General features: G+C 38.6%; 1 protein-coding gene across 1 annotated transcript in view; it reads right to left on the reverse strand.

Moving 5' to 3' along the window:
* LOC143143797 (uncharacterized) overlaps nt 1-21,194 on the reverse strand; it is an 83,790-nt gene that overhangs the window by 38,502 nt on the left and 24,094 nt on the right. The window contains exon 3 of the transcript XR_012991249.1: nt 6,769-6,958. The gene's annotated coding sequence lies outside the window, so the exon portion shown is untranslated. The remainder of the gene's footprint in view (nt 1-6,768; nt 6,959-21,194) is intronic.

A 21,194-nucleotide genomic window follows, 5' to 3' on the forward strand; every position in this document is an offset into this window, starting at 1 on the left:
ATTTATCTCTTTGAAACAAATGGGAATATTTAAGTTCATATTGAATGGAATATTCGGTTTATCGTAATCTTCTATGGGTATAATAATTCCTTTCGCACAATTACTAATTCAGAGATTACAGAATACGCACTAGTCTTGGCTTACTTCTGTCAGTATTTTATTATACTATTTTTTTACGATACAAGGATTGTTCAATTAGTGTATCAAATTAGTGAAATTATGTCTTACGGATTGCAAGGTCGTATATTAAAAACAACAAAGGCTGTTGAAGAAGGTACCTTACTAATTTCTTGAAGTTTTCATTCCGTGATTAATAATTTATAATTTCTATATACAGTTTAATATAGAAATTTTTACTCGTGTACTGAAAAAGAAAACTTTCTACGAAAAAGGACATTCTAACAAAGTAACGTTCGCTTCGGTAACTAATTGTAAAAGATATCGCAATTAAAGTTCACTCTTCTAAAGGATAAGTCTCATTTAATGAGCATTTTATTCTTCCGAATATAAAACTGTAACTTTCCGAATACTTAATTTGTCACAGTTTTGTTCTTGTGAAAGTAATTTTCACTCTTACGGCTGAAAAGAAAACGACAACCGAGATTCACACGTTTCGATGCATATCGTTTCCAATTTTCTAAGATTTCAAACCTTTACAATTACATTTATGTTAACTTTTTATTTCGCTAGTTAACGGTCCTGTTACAGCTACAATTTATGTCCTTCTACCTCGATTCTTACAATTGAAATAAATTTACAAATCATTAGCCGATGCAACCAATTTATCGTGGTACAACTTTTTTCTCGGTGCAATACGATTTATTAGAATAGAAAAAAAAGAAAGAAAAATATTAAATGAGAATTTACCAATGATCAAACGAGAAACTCACAAGTATAATGAATGTTCGTTCGTATGGAAATTAATAGCGATAGTTTCAAAATAAGAGTGAGTATAGTTGTACGAAAGTGAAATTGATCAAACAGAGCAAAGGAAAATACTTATAATCCAAAACGTATAAAAAGGGGAAAAACGCAGAGATCCTAATCGATCTAACAATTATCTTATCCCGAACTTTTCGTTTTCCGAGAGTATGATTTATAACTTCGATAAAATTGATACGATGAAAATGATATTCACGGAGAAAAATGACTCGCCTATTAGTCAGCCAATGAATGAAACTGTTAGTCGAACAGCAACCGTGCAAAATGTATCTCGTGGACGTTAATCGTATCTAGTCGCGATTTGCCATGGTAAAAACTTCTACAAGGCGATTCCAATAGTTGAGATACTGCGCAGAGCAGAAGTCATTACACGGTACGTGACTACGTAACAAATAGACCGAGAATACGTAAATCTCTCGGCTCTGCATCCTTGAATCCCAAGAAAAGTCAAACTACGGATGGCTGACAGTCATAAAGCGTGACTCGATGAAAAATGAGACGGGAAACATAATGGGCAACCGGCACGGGAATTTAATAAAGAACAGCTACAAGTAATTAAATTGCTCGGAAACCGTAAAGGGGTTCGTCCGTCGAAAGAAAAATCGAATTCGAAACTTTGATTCCGTTCGCGGCTTCTTCGAGTACGTTTACCGGCCGTGGAACGTTAAAGATTTAATTTCGAGTATTAAATATCGACACCGGGGTAGGAACGACATCGTATCGTTCCACGGCGGTGGAAATGTTCAAAAGAAGACGTAAAGTAACGCAAATAAGAATTTCATTCGGTAAAAGAGCAACGTAAGAGCCGTTCCTCTGGAAAGAAAACACTGTTGGGTACTAAAACGCTGACATAAAAATCGTGGCTCTAAACCGACGCAACAGCTTACGAGCGCTGACTAATTAAATAGCTCCGATGAAACGAGCGCGTTCATTTGTCGAAGGAAAACGTTCCTTTGCGAGCTGTGCACCATCGGTTCGATGTTTAATTTAAAAAATTCCACCGCGGAACAACGCAACAAATAGAATCGAAATGAAATATCCGCCGGAATGAAAGAACGCGATAAAGACAACTCGTTTATTTAAGAAGAAAACGCAAATATATTCCGGTTTAATACGGTCGAGAGAGTACGTTAAATTTTCCGTTTCGCACGACAAGGTTCCAATTCAACCGAGTACTCGAAATGCGCTATTTTTAAATAATTAAAAATTCGTAACGTTGCGTCACACGTTTATATCGATAACGGTGACTCCGACAGCACGTTACGTAATTAGAATCGCACTTTAAAATACCTTTATCGTTTTATCACCTTCGAACATTTAATATTAATTCGTTATCGATTGTATCCTCGTTCCGATACTAATTTATTCACATCGTGCTCTCTCGGTACAATTTAATTACTTGTACATAGTTAGGTATGTATAACCACTTTTTGCACAACGAAGAGGAGCCAAACTAGGAGTCGAAACGTTTGTACAAAGTGAATTATGCATCTGAAACTATATTTACTACAATGTGTGTTCGAAAATATCGTTTCGTTCGTAAAATTTGAAAAGAATGGAATACAAATAAAAAGCAAACTATGCCCGGGGGAGATTTCATCGAAACAAGGCCGTCAACGTCATCGGTCAACGACTTAGAAAAAGAAAGTGAAATCGAAGAAATAGAAATGACTTTCGACTCGGAAGAAAATGGGTAAATTGTTTTTCCATCGACGAGCAAAGTTACAAAATCAAATTTCACCTCCGTACCAATTGTATCGCACTTTTATATAAATCTCTCAGAATCTTCTTGCGTAGAAAAATCATACGTAACAAATGGAAAAGTAAATTGTTAATTCAATATCGAGAAACAAAGAATGGAATCTTGGAACTTAACCTCTTACGTTCCACCAATTTATAACCAATCTACCTTACAAATCGAAAATTGGTTCGCTTTTACCAATGTTTACAAATCTATTATCGTTAAATATCCCGAATCGGAAATATTTGGACTCAACCACAAATTAGAAAAATATCACTCAAAGGGTAATTAAAGGATCTTTCGGTCGAAACAACAGGGACCATTGAGCAGAGCCTGGCTCGAGTGACAAGGCTCATCGGTTAGATGCATTCTGCGTGCACAGCGGGAAATTATGCGTTCTTATGCAGAGGCACGTGCATCGTGGATTATGCAAGACGAGTATATAGCCTCGTGCCGATCGCGGAACGCTGCTTAAAATGCTCGCCGCGACCGACCAGCGAGTTACCTTCGCTGCTCTTGATCACGATCAAAATAAAGAGAAGTCACGCGAAAGCTCGTACGAGACGACACTTCCGCAGGACCATGAAATTTTCATAGAATAATTCCAAGTTCCGCGACCGACCCCCCGCGAAATCCCATCTCAATTCACTTTTGGTCGCGTTCATTTTTTATAAAAGTCACCCGCGCTCGAGTTCTCCGCTCGCGATCACGAGAGGAAATCCCTCTTTCGAGCGATAAAATCGGAATCGTTTAATTTACTCGAGATCGAGGTAGGTGACGATTTTTATCTCGAAGATCGACCTAGACGTAAACAGCGAGAGAACTTTATTACTCGAAACCGATATAAAAATTGTTACTCGAAAGCGGGAGTTACCGTACCACTTTCTACTTCGACGAATCTTATCCTATACCATACAATCGGCTAAGAAGGTTCCAATTTTTATATTCTTTTTACAGTATTTTACACAATATGTATCTCTTTGTATTTTATACTTTTATGGAATTACCAATGGATCGGTGAGCATTCCACGATGAAAACGAATCCGAAGGCGAACTTAATTGAACTATTTTTAATAGTTCGCAAAATTGTAGAAATATTGTACGGTATAAAAATCTAGCCCTAATAGGACCGCGTTCGTACTCATTTTCGAATAATATTCTCACAAAGATACAACGAAAAATACAAATTTTTAACTTACATCAGTGGATAAAGTTCCACCATCGTTCGTGTTGCTCTAACCGGGCTGCTCACCGCTGAATAAACACAGTGTCTAGGTTAATTTTGTTTCTCTTAGCGATTACTGTATCGCTTAATAATTCGAGCTCAAACACTGTCGAACTTGAAAAACCTCGTTGACCGGCTCGTCTCGGGTCGAGCTTGTTTCGAGCTAAAGAGATAAATAAATAAGTTTCCTCCCATCGTCGTATTCAATTTCCACGGAAGTTCCGAAGAGGCGTTCTCACTCGTTAGTTGTACACCATGGTGTGGCGTTGAAAAAAAAAGTAAAAAAAAGGAAGGAAACGAGAAACGTTTGGCCGAGGTGAAAACCGGAGGGACGTGCAAACATCCAACGGGACGTGAGAGAACGTCCGAAGAAACACCGGGAACGTGAACAAAAAATATCCACCTGGCGAAAAAGCCATAAAGGCGGGCGTGAAACTGGAAAACGAATGAATGCGCGATAATTGACGCGGCAAATGGAAACCGACGTTTGTTTGCGCTAGCGGCAACGCGATGCCGATCGTCGCGTTCAAATCAGCCACGTACTCGTATATTCGACGATATTGTTTCGTTACGAGAAAGAGTCTGTCCGCTGGTGAATCCAACGTAATAACATTTAACGAGTACGACACGCTAACGATTAACGGAGTGGAGACGTTTCAAGAATGAATTACGTAATTATTAACGTTCGACGGTCGGTCTTAAAAACGTCGAGTCCTTGGGATTGGATACGGTCGATCTTCGACGGAGGAACAAACCGTTTGCCGGAATAAAAATTTCAAACGACGAATAAAAGACGAAGAACCTTCCACGCGTTACTTCTTCGATGAAAGATCGCAATCCGAAGCACACGATCGAATTGTATTTCACATCGAACGAACGAAAGCTTAACCGAACGACCATCGATCGAGTAAACGGTTGTAGAGAATTTTTATTCGTCGTTTGTTACTCGAATAAAAATCTGCCCGTATCCGTTAACCAATAGGTAAAGTTCCATGGTTTCGAGCAGATTAAGTTTTCTTTTGTCATCGAAAGAAAGGCTAATGGAACGTTAACGGAACGATTTACGTGGATGGACAAGAAACTAGTTTCGATCCCTTGCGCAACGTTCAATCCGTTGATAACGCAACGTTTTCTCTTCCTGGAGCGATGACGCGATCCTAATCACAGCTTCTTCAATCGGCGATGCTAAAACTCATCCCTCGAACCGGTCGGGAATCAACGACCGAAACAATCAACTCGGTTTACCATTAGGAAAGGAATCGACTCCGCCTAGACCGCTCAGACAATGGCGACTTTCGATCGGAGACAAGTCAAGGGACGAGAAAGCCAATCTCTGTGGTTTCCAGATGAAATTATACGAGGCTTACGAATGATCTCGATGCGACAGAACGCAAGAAAGCAAGCGGCGCGTCTCTTTATAACCGGCTGATTTATCATCTCATCGTTCAACGAGAACAAAAAAATCGAACAACAACGAGACGGAAAGTATCGTATTGTCGGTGTAATTCTACGTTCGGCTAATTTGTTTCGCGGAACGAATCGAGAGAACCTGTTCTGGACCCTTTCGTTACGGTGGAGTGTGGGCGAAAAGCGTGACCGTGGTGTGAACGCGTTCAGCTGAATCTCGTACAGGATATATGCAACAGTGTAGCGCAGCGTTTCCCAAACCATTTCAGTCACGGAACACTTTTCATCGAGCAATATGCATACGGAACACTTACGTTCTCTTGCGACCATTTAGGCTTTACAATGAATAACGTACAAGCGTACGCTCGTACGCATTCTTAACGAAGAAAATAAGAATAAAATCGACCGAGTCGCAATAGCTTTCGACGAGAAATACGTGTGGTTTAAGTGTGCAACGAGATTGCATTTCGGTCTGAATTTATTAGGAAAGACGAGATTTGAAATGATTGCAAAATTTTAAAAAATAAAAGATACCAAAAAACTACAACAAATGAATCTTGTTACCCATGGACCGATTTTGTTCAAAATCTAACCGAATCTTCGAACAGATACATAAATTAAATATATAGTTTCATCGAAATTCGTTTAGCCGTTTAGACGCAATTGTGCTAATGTGACGAAATCTGATCAAGAAATTTTAACGATACACACATATTGGATATATATGCATTGCAAAATGACAGAAATTATTATTTTCAATCGGAAAAATCGAGTCACACGATATTATCAGCTCTTCGTGGAACTCTTCATTATCAGAGCATCGCTACTTTTCGTAGATATCATTTCAATTTATAACATTTACGCAAAGTGGTCCATTCGATTATCAAACCACGGCAGGATGTATTAATAACTGAACGAGAATAATATTAAAAGTATATAAAACTTCTTTTTTTTTCTTTTTTTTCAATCTTGTTAATTATCGATTACGATCGTTCGCGGATCAGTTTGGGAAACGCTGATGTAGTAAACAGCTGCGATTCGAACAGAATTAACACGCTCTCGATTCGATTTTGCGTTGCGATTCGCTTTCAATTTGAACGAACGATTAATTAAATATGAATTTAAACCCGATTCGATGCTCACGATCGGTTCGTTTCGACTTTCGACTCGTTCACCGACTCGATGTTTTATACTTCTCCGTTAATAATGAATATCTTTTCTCTCCCGATAACGCAATCGGCGAAATTGCAACGAAATTACGAAAAATACAGGAGACTCGGTTCGAGATGTTCCTCAAACGAGAACCATTGTTTTCGTGTTTCCTGGCGTACGATCGCTTTCGGTGTAGCGTGTACGTGGTTTTCGTTGACAATAAAGATTACAAGGCAAGTACATGCGGTTAGTCGAGAAATAAGAAAAGATACGCCGCTAGTGAAAGAAAAAATCGACTTACCCTTCGTGGCTCTCGGATTACTCCAAAACGACCAGCAGCTCTTCTCCATGATTACTTTCGCGCTGTTCGTTACATGACGTTAATAACACGTTAATGCGGCTCTCACTTCAACACTCGGTTAATTTCCACACTCTGTTAGTAGAGAATCATCTTCACCACTCTTAGTTTTTGCCCTTTTTTTCCGTCCGATCTGAAAAATTTCAAGATGGCCTCTGTGAAGTGGCTGCGCTTTCCCGCTATTTTCATAGCCGTGTATTGTTTCTCGTATAACGACGGTAATTCCCGCGCGAATGAATGAGTATCGCGGTTCAATGTCGACGAAAAATGCGCGGAACGAGTTTCAAACGTACCGTCGAACTCGCGAAACTCAATGAAATATGCAAAAACAAACGTGGCCGCGGATCGATCGATCGATCGCACGGTGAAATATGCACCGAACGAGGCGTGAATTAAAATGAAAACGCGGGGGGACAATTCGACGATCACGTGGAATCGATCAATTTGAAGAAAAAATTGGTCAGAATGAACGAATGTAGGTGAAAAATCGAGATCACTACCACTGCGATCTTTTTACGGAAACGAAATCGTCCCTGTCCATCTGAACCGACGCAATACTGTTTTTCGTATAAAAATGGCCACAAAACGTTTGGATTTCTTCCATTATTGTCTTCGTTGCCCGTCGCTAATAACAACGAAAGAAAAATAAAGATAGAGGTGTTTCGAAAGAAATAATTGGATTCGCATAGGAGATCCGTCGCTAAATTTTCGTCGAAGAAAAACGGTAACTCCCGCTTTAAAGTGACAATTTTCACACCGGATACAAGTGACGGATCCATCGAGTCGGACATCGACCTCGGTTCGAGATAAATATCGTTACCTGTATCGTTTTCAAGTAAACCGTTGGCCTCGATTTTATCGCCCAAAAACAGAAATTCTTGTGCACAATAACTAACGGTTAAATAAAACAAGGAGAAAATAAGCCAACGAATCTATCGCACTATTCATCGATAAAGTAATTATTGGAAGAAGTATCCGTAAAGAATTATAATACGACACTAATTAAACGCGTGTAAAAGAATTCGAAAATGAATTGTTCTTCGAATTCTAAAATCGAATCCAAAACAAACGTTAGTTTATAAAATACGAATATATTTTAAACGTTCGACAGAAAGAGCATTGATTCGAAAAGGTAGAAAGAGAGAAACTGAGATGAAAATACGTGTGTAAAAAGAGAATAAATTGTTCTTTAGAAGATTAACGAAAAAGAAAAGTGACACGAAATTGTAAAATAAATATTTGGTTGAAAGAAAGATTACTCGGAGTACACGATAAATTCGAGGTTAGAAAAATAATATTTGTAATTGAACGATATATCGTACCAATTGTAAAATAAAATATTGTATCGTCGTAACATTAATCGTAGTAACTACTAATTGAACGTCGAAACGTTTAAAGTGTATTCACATTTAAACGGATACTTGTTCCGGACTAAACTCGTACACATTCTTTACCCGTGAAGAATATATTTCCGACACTGGTCTACTCAAACGTTTATTACCGTCATGGGTATCCAGAAACACATTACCAGCGACATATTTTTTCGAGAAATATTACCCAGAGGAAGATAATCCGTGTCCTTCGGCGGCAACTATGTACCAAGAAATATGGCGAAATACTAACCGTTCGAGGTGGGTGATAACGAGTGATTACATGTGCGCCACGGTGTACCATAAATATTCGCGGAGCCATTAAGCGTTGTCGCAATTTACGTCAGGTTAGCGAATATCAATTGATAGGGTAATTAGAAACGCATATTCCATCTGCTTCGTATCGAACGAAACGAGAGTCCTTTAACGCAAACAAGAGGAACGATAAAAAAGAAGAACGAAACGTTCGCGCAGGAAGATACGCTCTGGTTAATTATAAGTAGAACCAGTCCGTAATGATCTCTTACGACACGTAATTTGCTATAATTTCCAAGAACGTATTATTCATTTAATGGAAATGAAATGGAATCGTATCCGATTATCGCGTTACAAAAGCATTCGTGGGCTGCACAAAATCCAATATATTCCGTCCAATTTGCGAATTAATCTCGGTAATCGGGACTTTTATTACTTAATAGCTTAGATCTGCCGACTACGAGACAGCTGTTGTGGGGTCGGTCGACGACAACGAGAAAGCATCGTCCACGATAACAACCGGTCTAATTAATCAGAAATTAATAGGGCACAAATAACAGGGCAAATTTACAGGCAAATGTTTTCGCTGGTGATTAATATTCGCTCGCGCGAAAGGGGAGATCAGGGGCGTATAATCTGTGCTCGTCCCACGGCTCGGATGTTAAATTATTTGCACTATCTTTCCATTACGTCCCATTGATTAAACCATCGTCCCACCTTTACAGCGTCGTTTTCAGTCGGCGATAAGCCACGATATGGCTGTATTTTTCTCTCTCTCTCTCTCTCTCTCTCTCTTTCTCTCTACTCGATTTATCGTTCACCATAATTTTCGTTTTACACGATCACGGTCGAGCCGCGGCAATTATGCTCGGAGAGGCGGAAGTTGGAAACAGAAATTTTCTGATTTTTTATAGCGACGTGCAATCGCTCGCGTTGAAAATCGTCCACAATTCTCGTTCACGCGCTAATCTCCATAAAACGCACACTGTGTACGAGAATGGGACACGTTTATAATCAACGTACCTTCTGTGTGCATTACGCGTTACAATGGTTCAATGTAACGTGAATTGTACGACTCTGGTAAGAGAAACTTTTAAGCACACGGAACGTCGTTATGGAAATCGTTTGTCAACATTTTCTTTCGGAATCTTCTTACCGTTACGAACCTACCGTCAATCGATTTTAGTAAACTTTTAGCAGTTACTCAACATCGATTTCCATTCTGTACGATTTATTTTAAATCAATTCTAACGTCTTATCTCTCACGTTAAAGTATTTCATAATTACAATGAAGAATCGAGAGTCTCCAGTCTTCCATTCTGCTTTCTTTCTTTTTGTTCTTTATTTTAGCAAAATCGTTAAAAGTGTCCAATACAATGAAATAACGAAACGAAAATGAATTAACGCAATTGACAAATTTCGTAACATTTTTCGTTACGTATATATTATATAATATACTTTATTAGTACTTTGCAAAATTTTCCCTCACTCTTTGCTCTCAAACGAATATATACAAAGTAATCTAACATTTATTACGAAAGAAGTCTACTCATGTATTGCACTTTATGAAGAATAATAGAAAACCAAGGATAGTGGACGACTTTGTTTTTCTCCGATTATATTATATATGAAATAAACGGACCTCTATTTTGTATAACCGAATAGTATTGTATTATTACTATGTAGACCGCAGACGCTAGAGTTGCATCCTCGCCGAAACAAACGTTTAGAACCTTCGATGTAATTGTGCCGCCATTTGTGAATCAAGACTTAGAAGTTCACCGACCCCTCGAGAGCATTACATGTAATTCTTACGTAATAAAGTACAATCCTTGTGTCGTTCGAGGACTATCTTATGTCAGTCCACACTTTCTCCAGTTCTATCCTACTTTATGAAACAGACTCTTCTCAACCGATGATCCTAATTGTTTACGGTTTAGTGTTTTACTCGCGTAAAGGTAAACCATTGATACGACAATTGAACGTTATAAACTTTCCAAAAGATAAATTCTTACCGTTTCCGAGTAATTACTTCGCCAATAATGATACAGTTTTTTAGCATCGAGGGTAATAAAGTATATCGTTAATAGCTTCAGAGAATTGGAACCGATTTGTTTCAATATCGAATTCAGTTTAATTTTGGCGTATTTTTCACTGTTTTGGATAAAGTTTACTCCATAAATAAATGTATACGATTACGTACCGAATTACGAACAAACTAATAATAATAAAAAGTTTCTCTACTCTGTCCATAATTTTCTTTCCTTCGGTCGATTCTACTTATATTATTCTATGATTTTTTTCCAGAAGAAAACGAATTGGAAGAATTTTCAAATCGAGAAGTAACAGAACGTACAGTTTTTTTATGAAATCCAGGAAAGTAATAAAAAATGGCTCGTTAGGAATGGTGCATACTTTTATCGATATCGAAGTTTATTTACCTCGAGCAGAAAAGAAAATGAAGATTTCGTATTTCACAATTGAAATTTATCTTTCTCGATCATTCTCGATGTTCCTTGTGAATCATCGACTCGAATCGTTGATTCACCGATCTAGACTGCACATCCGCTGATTTTTTCGCGGCGACCGACCAGTGAAACTCGACTCAAGTGTCGAAGAAACAAGAATCCTCGGGTCGGGGAATAAAATTTGCGTTTCAATGACCCGACAGCGAGGCGGCAGAGGATTTAAAACGCAAATTCTCTTGTTAAACGCGCGACTAAAGATAAAGAAAGCATAACGAACGACCTAACAGCTGAAAGTCAGACAACGAACAAACGACGCGAAGGAAAGTTAGGGCAACGAGCTCGAAACACGAATCGCGTAAAATCGCCGACAGGAACAGCGAAAAAATGTCAATCGCGGGTAATCAAGGTCGAGAAGAACGTAAAATTTTAACGAGACTCTAATAGCGAAGAAGTCGTTACAAAGGATTATCGTCTCGATAAAACTTTGCACCGAATTGGCTAGCTTCACTTTTTCCTTTTACATTCTGAAAACTATGCTGCGACAAAACTTTTCTTCTTACGCGGTACCTGCATTGTGCACTCTACGATATCTGCCCTAGTTTCAATGCAATTGAACCAAACACGAATGTAACTATCCAATTTAATTAATTTGGAAAAGATTCGTTCGTATGCTTCTCGATTCGGGATATATAAATATACGAAGAAAAACTATTTCGAGAAGTATAACGATGTGTTCAAAAAATTAAATATTCCGTTTTATAGAATCAAATAGATACCTACCCCGCTTTCGAGCGACGGTTCGATTCTTATTTCTCGAAAGCGGAACTTACGTTATTCTATCCCTTGTGGGTGTATACAAATTTAACAAAAGAATATTTAAATTGAGGAATAAATATGTGGAAAACTAAACGTGTAAAAATACCATTCGTGCAATCTTCGACAATTAATGTACGATGTATCTAAACGCCAAACGATCGTAGGTAGATCGATAAAAATAATGTTTGACGAATCGCGTTGAAAATTGAATTTCAACGAAACGGGTAATACCGTTGCGGCCGGTTTAAATCCATTGCTAAAAAACTGTTTAACTCTTAAGGGATTAACGTTTGAACCAAGAGGAGATATTTTTTCCTCGAAATTGCACGGGACAAACAACAAAATCCCGTAACTGCTGCTCCACGGAGAATCCGGAACACCCACGCCTGTGTCAACGACGTATAACGACGCTTCTAAGAATTTAATTCCGTCTCATCGTGATCAACGATACCGCAATCGCGAGCAACTAAAAGGAGCAGGTCACCGCCGAAATCGCGCACCGCAAACACGACGGAATCTAGCGACTCGTATTTTTATTGCTCGAAAAATCTGCAAAGTCCACACGAGCTGTACGCGCCGTCTTCTTTTAAGCGATTAACTTCGATGGTAAAAACTCCGAACGGACAAGACCGAATTACACCGAAAGAAAAATTTGTCTCCGAAATAATTTTAGATCGAGGATAAAAATAATTTGTCTTAGAAATAATTATCGATAACTTGGTCATCGATCAAACAGAAGTAGAAAATAAAGTATCTACGAACAAAGCTTAATGGATCATCAAATTTCTACCGGCAATTCAAGCCGATAATCGGAGAACAAAAACAGCGAAAGACAAAGCACATCGAATGGTCAATATCTTCGAATCGTCTTATCTCTTTGGAAAACTCTCATCGCCAAACAGTGGTAATGGACTCTCTGTTAGAATTACTAACAGATTGCACGTCCTGCATTGTCCCCTACCAACGAGTAAAAAATTCCTCGACTATAGAGCTCTTGTTTGTCCACCTTCGTCATTATCGACGTGATCCAATTCTCGACTTGTACGTCGTTTGAACGAAAATTAGTTACTTCGTTCTCAATGTTAAATATTACCAATGGCGCGTAAGAGTTCCTTCTGAAATCGATGAATTCGATTTAAACACACTCGTCCTATTGTCAATGAAAAGAGAAACCGTCGCGTTCTCGTTCTTACATCACCGTGGGTATTACGAAAAATACTATCAGTACTATCACGAGTGCCGATATTGATCCAATTATTAATTCATTAGATTCTTTTACCACTACTGACGCAATCTGCATTCCTACTGTTGCATTCCGATACTACTTTACATATATCCTTTAGCACGTTGACCACCGTATCATAAATATGTATACGTGTGACACTGATTCTCGGTTACTGCAGGTGTCATTTTTTTAAGGCACGACTTTCGAATACGAATACAACTACACATCAAATAGACATTTGAAACTACAGATTCCGCGAAAACTCTCCGTTCGATCGTCGAGACGAAATCGATTCGAAAGTACGAACCTTAAAGATCCAAGTATTGCTCGGAGAAAAGTTTCGTGAAATGGTCTCGATGGTCGACGCGTTACGATGGTTTCGGAGCGACGTACCCGTGTCCACGTCTACGTTTTATTTACCTGTGCGTTTCCTTAGTACACGATCCGTGCCAAAAGTTCCTAATTGTTCGCGAACCTTGAGAACCGTACGGAAGAGATCGAAGAAGCGAAAGAAACGTTGACCGAGGAACGCGTGAACCTTGATACGGTCCTCGAGTTTTCAGCGCGCGGCGCTCGAATGAAATTAAACGGACACTTTTCCGCCTGTGAATTGCGAAACGCGAAAACAGCGGAATCCCGCGGTCGACATTCTTACCGTGCGCGGAATCCGCAATCGCCACAGGCTACACGTTCCTGTCAACGACTGTACAGGTGATTACGAGCCCGCCGCGAGATTCCTTTCTCGAACGTGTGGCGTACATCGAAATTGAATATCGCGAATCGTGCGCACGATCGTTCTACACGGTGTCGACTGCCGGACAGCCCTCTGAACCGAGCCCGCTCGGCTTTAAAAGACGATCGCCGATTTACGAGCACCGACGTTGAATGGTTCCGCGTTTAATCGCGTGTTTTACGGCTACCCGTCGTTGCCGGCTCCGTTTCGCTGGTTACACCGGTTAAGAGCACCAGTCCAATTAGTCATCTTCCGTGAAACGAACCATTGGCAACGCGATGACTACTCGCACCTTCCTACCGAGCCACCATGCGTACAGCTTTAATTCGCCAATCTTCTTTAATTATCCATTGCAACGAAACTCGATCGGCCGGTTCCTGACGTTTGGTAATCACGCGGTTCGATATTGTACGAAGCTCGTTGTTGGAAAGCGTACCATTCGTATCAATATTCTTAGACTTGCGTTACGTCAACGTAGGATTCATAGTCGAATGGGAAATTCATTTTCCAGATGTCGTTGATCAATTCCTTGTTTCATTGCGATTTGTACTTTTCTGTGTGGAATAGTGTAGATTGTAGCAACGATGGGAGATCTTATGGTTCGAAATGAGACGAAAATTAATCATTGTAACGAAATTGCATCGGTGGCTTCGTTCTCGGGGAAAATGCGTTCGAAAATCGATCGAGTAGGTGTACGGATAACTGGTAACCGATGTTAAGAATTTCATGGTAGACCGCTGCTGTGATCGCTTTTGCACACGATACAATGTCGGATGATACTATTGGAATACTACTATTTCCGACTCGTACCGTAGTTTCGACTTCGACTCGTACTCGAACCGACAGTTCCTACCGGACACGCGACACAATGGGATAAACTAACTAAAAGTATAGATATGATTTTGACGTCTGATGTACTTTCGCGTAACTTGAGAACGCTTTCGGAAATGTTGAGTAAAACTGAACGCTTAAGTTTGAACTTTGGTAAAAAGAATCGATAGGCGAAAGATGTAGGACTTCGTTAAATGTTTCGAGTGGATTTTAGAATATTATAAAGAATAGGAGTATTCTGTTTAGAAATTGTCTGATCAGAGACTGAAAAATAAAATTTTTCGAAAGCTTCGTTATAATCGTGGAGTAATACGGAACACCTATTTAAAACCATGTGAAAGTACAGAAATCTAAAGTAGCAATTTCTAACGAAATTAAATAATCCTGTTATTTATTACAATTTACTACAACCGACTTATTTATTCGTTACAAATAAAAGATGTGCCTAGTGCCACGCATCGTAATTCTCTATACAAGATTCATACTTTTGGAAATTACGATGATAATATAAATTGTATTCTACGAACGAATAATTATACGAAAGAATAAATAGGTACGTATTAGAAATAATTTCAATTCGTTCTTGTGTATGTAGATATTTCGTCTTGCCTCGCGTTAAAGGATTCCATTTTGCCCCGTACGAAGTAATTTAGTATACGTTTAATAATTACGCATTAACGTGCGATGAAAAATCGGGTCAAACGTTAAAATGAATACTAAGGAATACGGAACGAATTGCTGTACTTACCGTTGTGGATAATTTAAACGAAGATTTAAAAACCGACGCTGAAGTTAACGCGAAATTGAAATTCAGACACTGAAAATTTCCCCGACACTCTCGGTTGACGTCTGCTCAACTTTACGGTCGATCATGAAATAATGCAAGGACTACTTGCTCAAAACCACGTCATACGATCTTAACTCGTTTATGTCCCTTATCTACGAAAAATATTGACGTTCAGTTTCACCCACTCTTTCCGCTTTGCCCCACTTTTACCTACTGGTAGTAAATAAACCCTGACATTAACCATGACGTAACATCGGTTATTAGTTAGGTTCATTAATCATCGACTGATTATCAAATGTAGATTTTTCTCGAAAACAAAGCTTTCGTCACAATTTTATTATTCTCGATTAACGTTTTATTCGTAACCATGGAATTTTTTAGGCTCATTTGTACTATACATTACCTCGTATAATTCTCAGAATCACGTTAGGAGTTTCGCGTACACCTTTGCAAATTACGCGTTCTTATAGAGAGTGAACTATATTCATTCTATTGTTATAGAATCATAGTGATGCCAATTTTTTCTCTTTTTTTTTTAATTTACCACGAAATGTAATTTTAAGTTCGAACGATTGAAAACTGTTCTGAAAGATTGTTTGAGAAGTAAGTAATTTCTAAATTGATGTTTGGACTTTTCCATTTAACTGTACACCCGAATAAATATTAAAAATTAATTTTACGTAACTATTTAATATAGACGTTATATCTCCAACGCGTAATAATCGTTTTTACTGACGCGAGCCATTATGAAATGAAAAATTGCTCGAATCCAGAAAGATTCCAGAAACTTTGCTCCAGATTCATTCTAATAAAACGCTCTCTAGAAATAGTTGTTCCCGGATAACTGAAACGAAACGAGGCACACAACGTTTGAATTGTTCGAGGAAGATCGAGTTTTCGTCCTAGGAATCGACGTTTTTTTTTTTTTTTTATCTTGAACCGACAAGAAAATATTCTCAAGTGTGAGGCTCGCTTTTTAATGGGATTTTGCACGATGCAAAAATGTGATAGTGCTTCAAATACAGAAGATATATCGTGTTAGACGGTTAGGAGTTTACGAGCATTTTAAAAAATAAGAAACATTAACGCTTTTACGAGCTGTATATCTTCGGTAATATACGCATAATTGGCAGATACTATATCCGTGGCACAGTTAATTCAAGCATGTGCTTACTAAATCATTGTCTTTTTTGTACCAAAGTTCGAAACCCGTTCGGATAATGGTTAATTGTTCTCGTTGCAGATTTCTTTTCAAAATAAATCTAACTTTATAAATTCAATTCGTATTTTACAAATGTAATCTGTAATTACCAATAAAATATAACGCGCGCACACAAGGTATTGTTCAACATTGTATTCATAATTGGATCACTTTCCACACTTTTGTGAATTACTCGTTGAAAAGAAATTAGAATTTGAATTACAAAAGGGATACATTTCGTAACGAATAAAAATTTAACTGTCCAATGGAGCGATTTGTTATACGTTGGTTTCGTTCGTCCATTATTCGAATCAAATTTTGTCTTTCTCCGATCGTAGTACAGTATTGCCCGCATAACTGAAATGAAATCAGAATTGCGGCATTTCGGTTAATCGAGTTTCGCGTTTTCGTTCCAAGAATCGATCTTTCGTATCTCGAGCTAAAATCCAACCACGCGTGAACCACTCGACGACGATAGCGAACGAGATGACCAAGACAGAACGCAACAGCGAGCTCGTCTCTTATTACACGCGCTCGATGACCCAACTTCAAAGCGATACCGCTTACAACGTAATACTCGCTAATGCGTATTATTAACTTTTATCTTCACGGGAGTACTGTCGATCTTTTGCTGAGATTCTACCGATCGATACAAGTCCAAACACGCTGCTACTCGGACAATTTTTAACTATACGTGTTTAGCGTACACGACGCTCGCGATAGTGACACGAGTCTTGAAGGAGGTCCTGTTTGGACACATTCTCATCAAGACAATCTCACCAATTCATTGATAATACTCTCATGAATATACAATGAGTAATAACCGTTTAACCGAAATAACCGTTCGTGTCAACGATCATACGAGCTGAAGAAACACAATAAACATAAATAACGTTACCCTCATCGCGGTTCAATTTCAGTTACGCGGAGCAAAATAATTTCAGTTGTGCGAGCATCACTGTATCTCGTCAACGTTGAATAAAAACGCAACGAACGACGTTATTGTACTCCGAGTAAAGCAACCTTACACTCATCGTGACGAGCGTACAAATTTTAATTCTTCTTAGTGAAATTCGACGCCATGTTGCACGAATCGGCGAGTCACTTACGCCGAATAAATATAAACGGTTATAAGGATAATTTTCTTTCCATTATCCAGATTCTCATAATTATCCGATAAAACGAATACTTTTCGATGGAATATAGCGAAGCATAGTAGTATAGAGGGCAATACAGTCGTTAAATGTGTTTTCGGCCAAATGATGCTGCCCAGATCTACAACAATCTTTTAGACAGATCTTGAACATCTTGGCGACCGAAATATATAAGTAAAACTCATAACTGCCAACATACAATTATTATTAACATTTTCACTACCACGTACTATTTTTACAACACCGTTACACTTTCGTTACCAAATATACAACGCTAGAGTATCTTTACGTTTCTATTTAGAACGCTTCGAAATTACAAAACGTTCCGACGCGAGTGCGAAAAATTACACAAACTCTCGTACAGGTACGATGCACGATTATGCAACGAAACGCGTATAGGTACAATACGGTGAGAAGTAGAGGAAATAAACAGTCAAATTTTTCGTTCCTTCTTCTATACATGACTGAGAAGAGAGCACGGTGAGAAGTAGAGGAAATAAACGGTCAAATTTTTCGTTTCTTCTTCTATACATGACTGAGAAGAGAGCACGGTGAGAAGTAGAGGAAATAAACAGTCAAATTTTTCGTTTCTTCTTCTATACATGACTGAGAAGAGAGCACGGTGAGAAGTAGAGGAAGTAAACAGCCAAATTTTTCGTTTCTTCTTCTATACCTTTTTTTCTGAGAGATCAATGAAAATCGACTGTTCCAAGGGACTCGTAAACACTCTGGCAAGAAAAGGCAGTGGATAATTTGACTTTCATTAGCCTGGAAAAGGAAACCGAAGGGTAGTGGCGTCGGAATATCGACGACTTTCAAATTCGCCGCCACTAATAACGCTCCACGAGGTGTCGACGAAGCGCGTGGCGTTTATTTGCTCGGCATCGAGCCGACCGATCGCTTTCAGAAACGGACCATCGAACCAAGAAAGTTTACTCGATGTCAACACGGGGGTTCTTCCCCGTGAGAAGGAGCGGGGAGAAAAAAAAAAACGGAAGTAGCAGAAAAAGCAACCAGAGTAAATTCTGATAAATTGATGAACCGATCTAAGATTTCAAAGAGGAACGACAATCCTTTGTACGAACCATCGAGTGCATTTATCAGATTAGAGGATTAATTGCTAGCCTCTAAAGAGGATCTCGATTCTCCTTTCGCAAAACGTCAGAAGAAAGAGTAATTCACAGCTGATTTATCTAGATCAAAATGCAATCAAGGGATCTACTTAATTTCGAGATAAAGAGAGTCGGCTCTCGAGGATTTAACTCTTCGAAAGCATTAATCTGAGAAGAGTACGATGGGATTAAAGAAATGGAAATTTTTTATAGATCTTTGATATTTATTCTCAGTGCATAAAATACTCGACTTGGCTGATTTTTATTTCCTTGAAATATGGTGTCGAAGTCAACATTCTGAGAAATTTTTTCCGACACGTACCAACCGCTTTTCGAGATATTTGCGAAAATATTTACAATGCTAGATGTTGTATCTCCGAAGTTTCGAATACGCTTAACAACCTACTTTAAGGTCACGAGAGTCGACGAGGTCGCCCGTAATGTAAATAATTACCTAAATTACTTGCGCGTGACAAAATTATCGGCATTTGAAAAAAAACACAGATGTATGCACAAACTTTGAAACCGATACGTTCAATTTCTAGAACCAGAGAATTTCCACGAAAGTCCAAGTTCCAAACCGACGCCCTTGAACTTTAGCTCAGTATTGAAGCATTACTCGCATTCACGCGATTTATTTCTGAAGGATTGTACATATTCCGTGAGCCTCTGGAAAATGAACGAAAGCCGAGTTCGTAAAATTCCAAATACATTGACAAACAATAGCGAAACGGTGTAGAATTAAGGATGTATTTACCAACATCGTTACGAGTGACGTGTTATCTTAAAAGTGAGAATCGTACGTCAGTTATCGGAACCCTCGTGAAAAAACAAAACGAATTCCGATAAAACTTATCCTTGTTAAATATTTGCGAGAGACGTGCCAAGAACGACGCACATTATCCACGTGGAGTAATCTACTGCGTTCCAAGTTGTTCGTGACCGAGTCCAATAAACGACGGACTAGGATCTCATGATTCGAACTATCTATTTTCACGAGTACCTCGAAACGAAAAGCACCGGTTCGTCATCGAACGAAATAAACGGCCGCGACTGGAAACGAAACTGTTCATTTTGCAACACGAGCAACGCAATCTCGTTGCCACTTCAGCTGTGGCGAAAACATTATTTAATTACTTTCTTTCTGTCGCGGCTTGCGATATCCGTGCAATTGTGTCTTAACTTTAGCTACGGGTATTTACGTTCTCGGATAATTTCGTTTCAGATATCCAGAGAATACTGCACTCTTGTAACCACCGTCGAGTCAATTGCAAAGGAATTCTCAATTTCAACGTTCGCGCGTAAGAACCTCGTGTTTGCGTAATAAAATAAATGGTAAGTAATAGCCATTTGTGGTCGCGTGTCCTATTGACGAAAAACTTGGTCAAAGAATGCGTTTTATGTAAATGATCGTATGTAGTGCCGGACCTACTCGCAACTTAGGTTAGTTGCTTAGGGAAGAAAACGGAGCCGCTTAAAGTTTTACAAATGACAAAAATTATTCATGTTTTTTTTTATTAAACACCAGTTTTTACCATTGACTTATCATTTAATGGTTAATTGTATGATTTCATTTTTTTATTACTACGAAAAAGGGAATAGGTAATTATATTTTCTGTACAGGAACTTAAATAAAGCAAGTGTAGCTTCGATCACGGGTACGTATTAGTTCTAAGAAACAGTTTTTAAATTTTTTATTTTTTTGGTCACAATCGTGAACCTTCTTGAATAGGACTGATGTCACATTTATTACATAACTATATTTTTATTTGCACTAAATAATCGTTATACATCTGCATCCTAATACTAGTGATGCACAAACTTATTCTTCTTTCGAACCCATTGCTGGATCCTTTATCCTTCAATATTGTCCCCAAAGTTTACCAATTATCATACATACATACAACCTCTATTTTTATTCCATTATACATATTATTCAGTCCTTGAGTTTCAGTTTTAACTAATTCTCCGAGGCTAGGTTTCCCAACAACATTTCGGCCCCGCTTTTTTGCATCTTGTTTCGATTGTACATTTCAAATACCCCGTTATCGTATCTAACATTATTAATAACACTTATTCAACGTTCCGAACATTATCGTCGGTCCTCCTTTGAACGATTTGAATCGCCGCGATAATTACAAGTACACTTATCAATTACGGATATCCACGTTGACTCTAATCACTCGAGAACTACCGTGCGGTACGCGTAACGCGGAAAAATAATAAAAAAAAAAATAAAACCTGCGGAACGTTCCAGACGCAAAACAACGAACCAAAAAATCACATTAGACGAGAAAACACGCATCAATCGCTTGAGTAATAACTCCCCGGTAGGTTCAACGTTCGACTCTCACTTCCGGTAAATATTTCTCGATCCCCGAAACTTCTCGCGTGCAGATAACGCGATAATTTGCGGC

Source organism: Ptiloglossa arizonensis, chromosome 2 (genome assembly GCF_051014685.1).
Source record: "Ptiloglossa arizonensis isolate GNS036 chromosome 2, iyPtiAriz1_principal, whole genome shotgun sequence".
Lineage (NCBI taxonomy): Eukaryota > Metazoa > Arthropoda > Insecta > Hymenoptera > Colletidae > Ptiloglossa > Ptiloglossa arizonensis.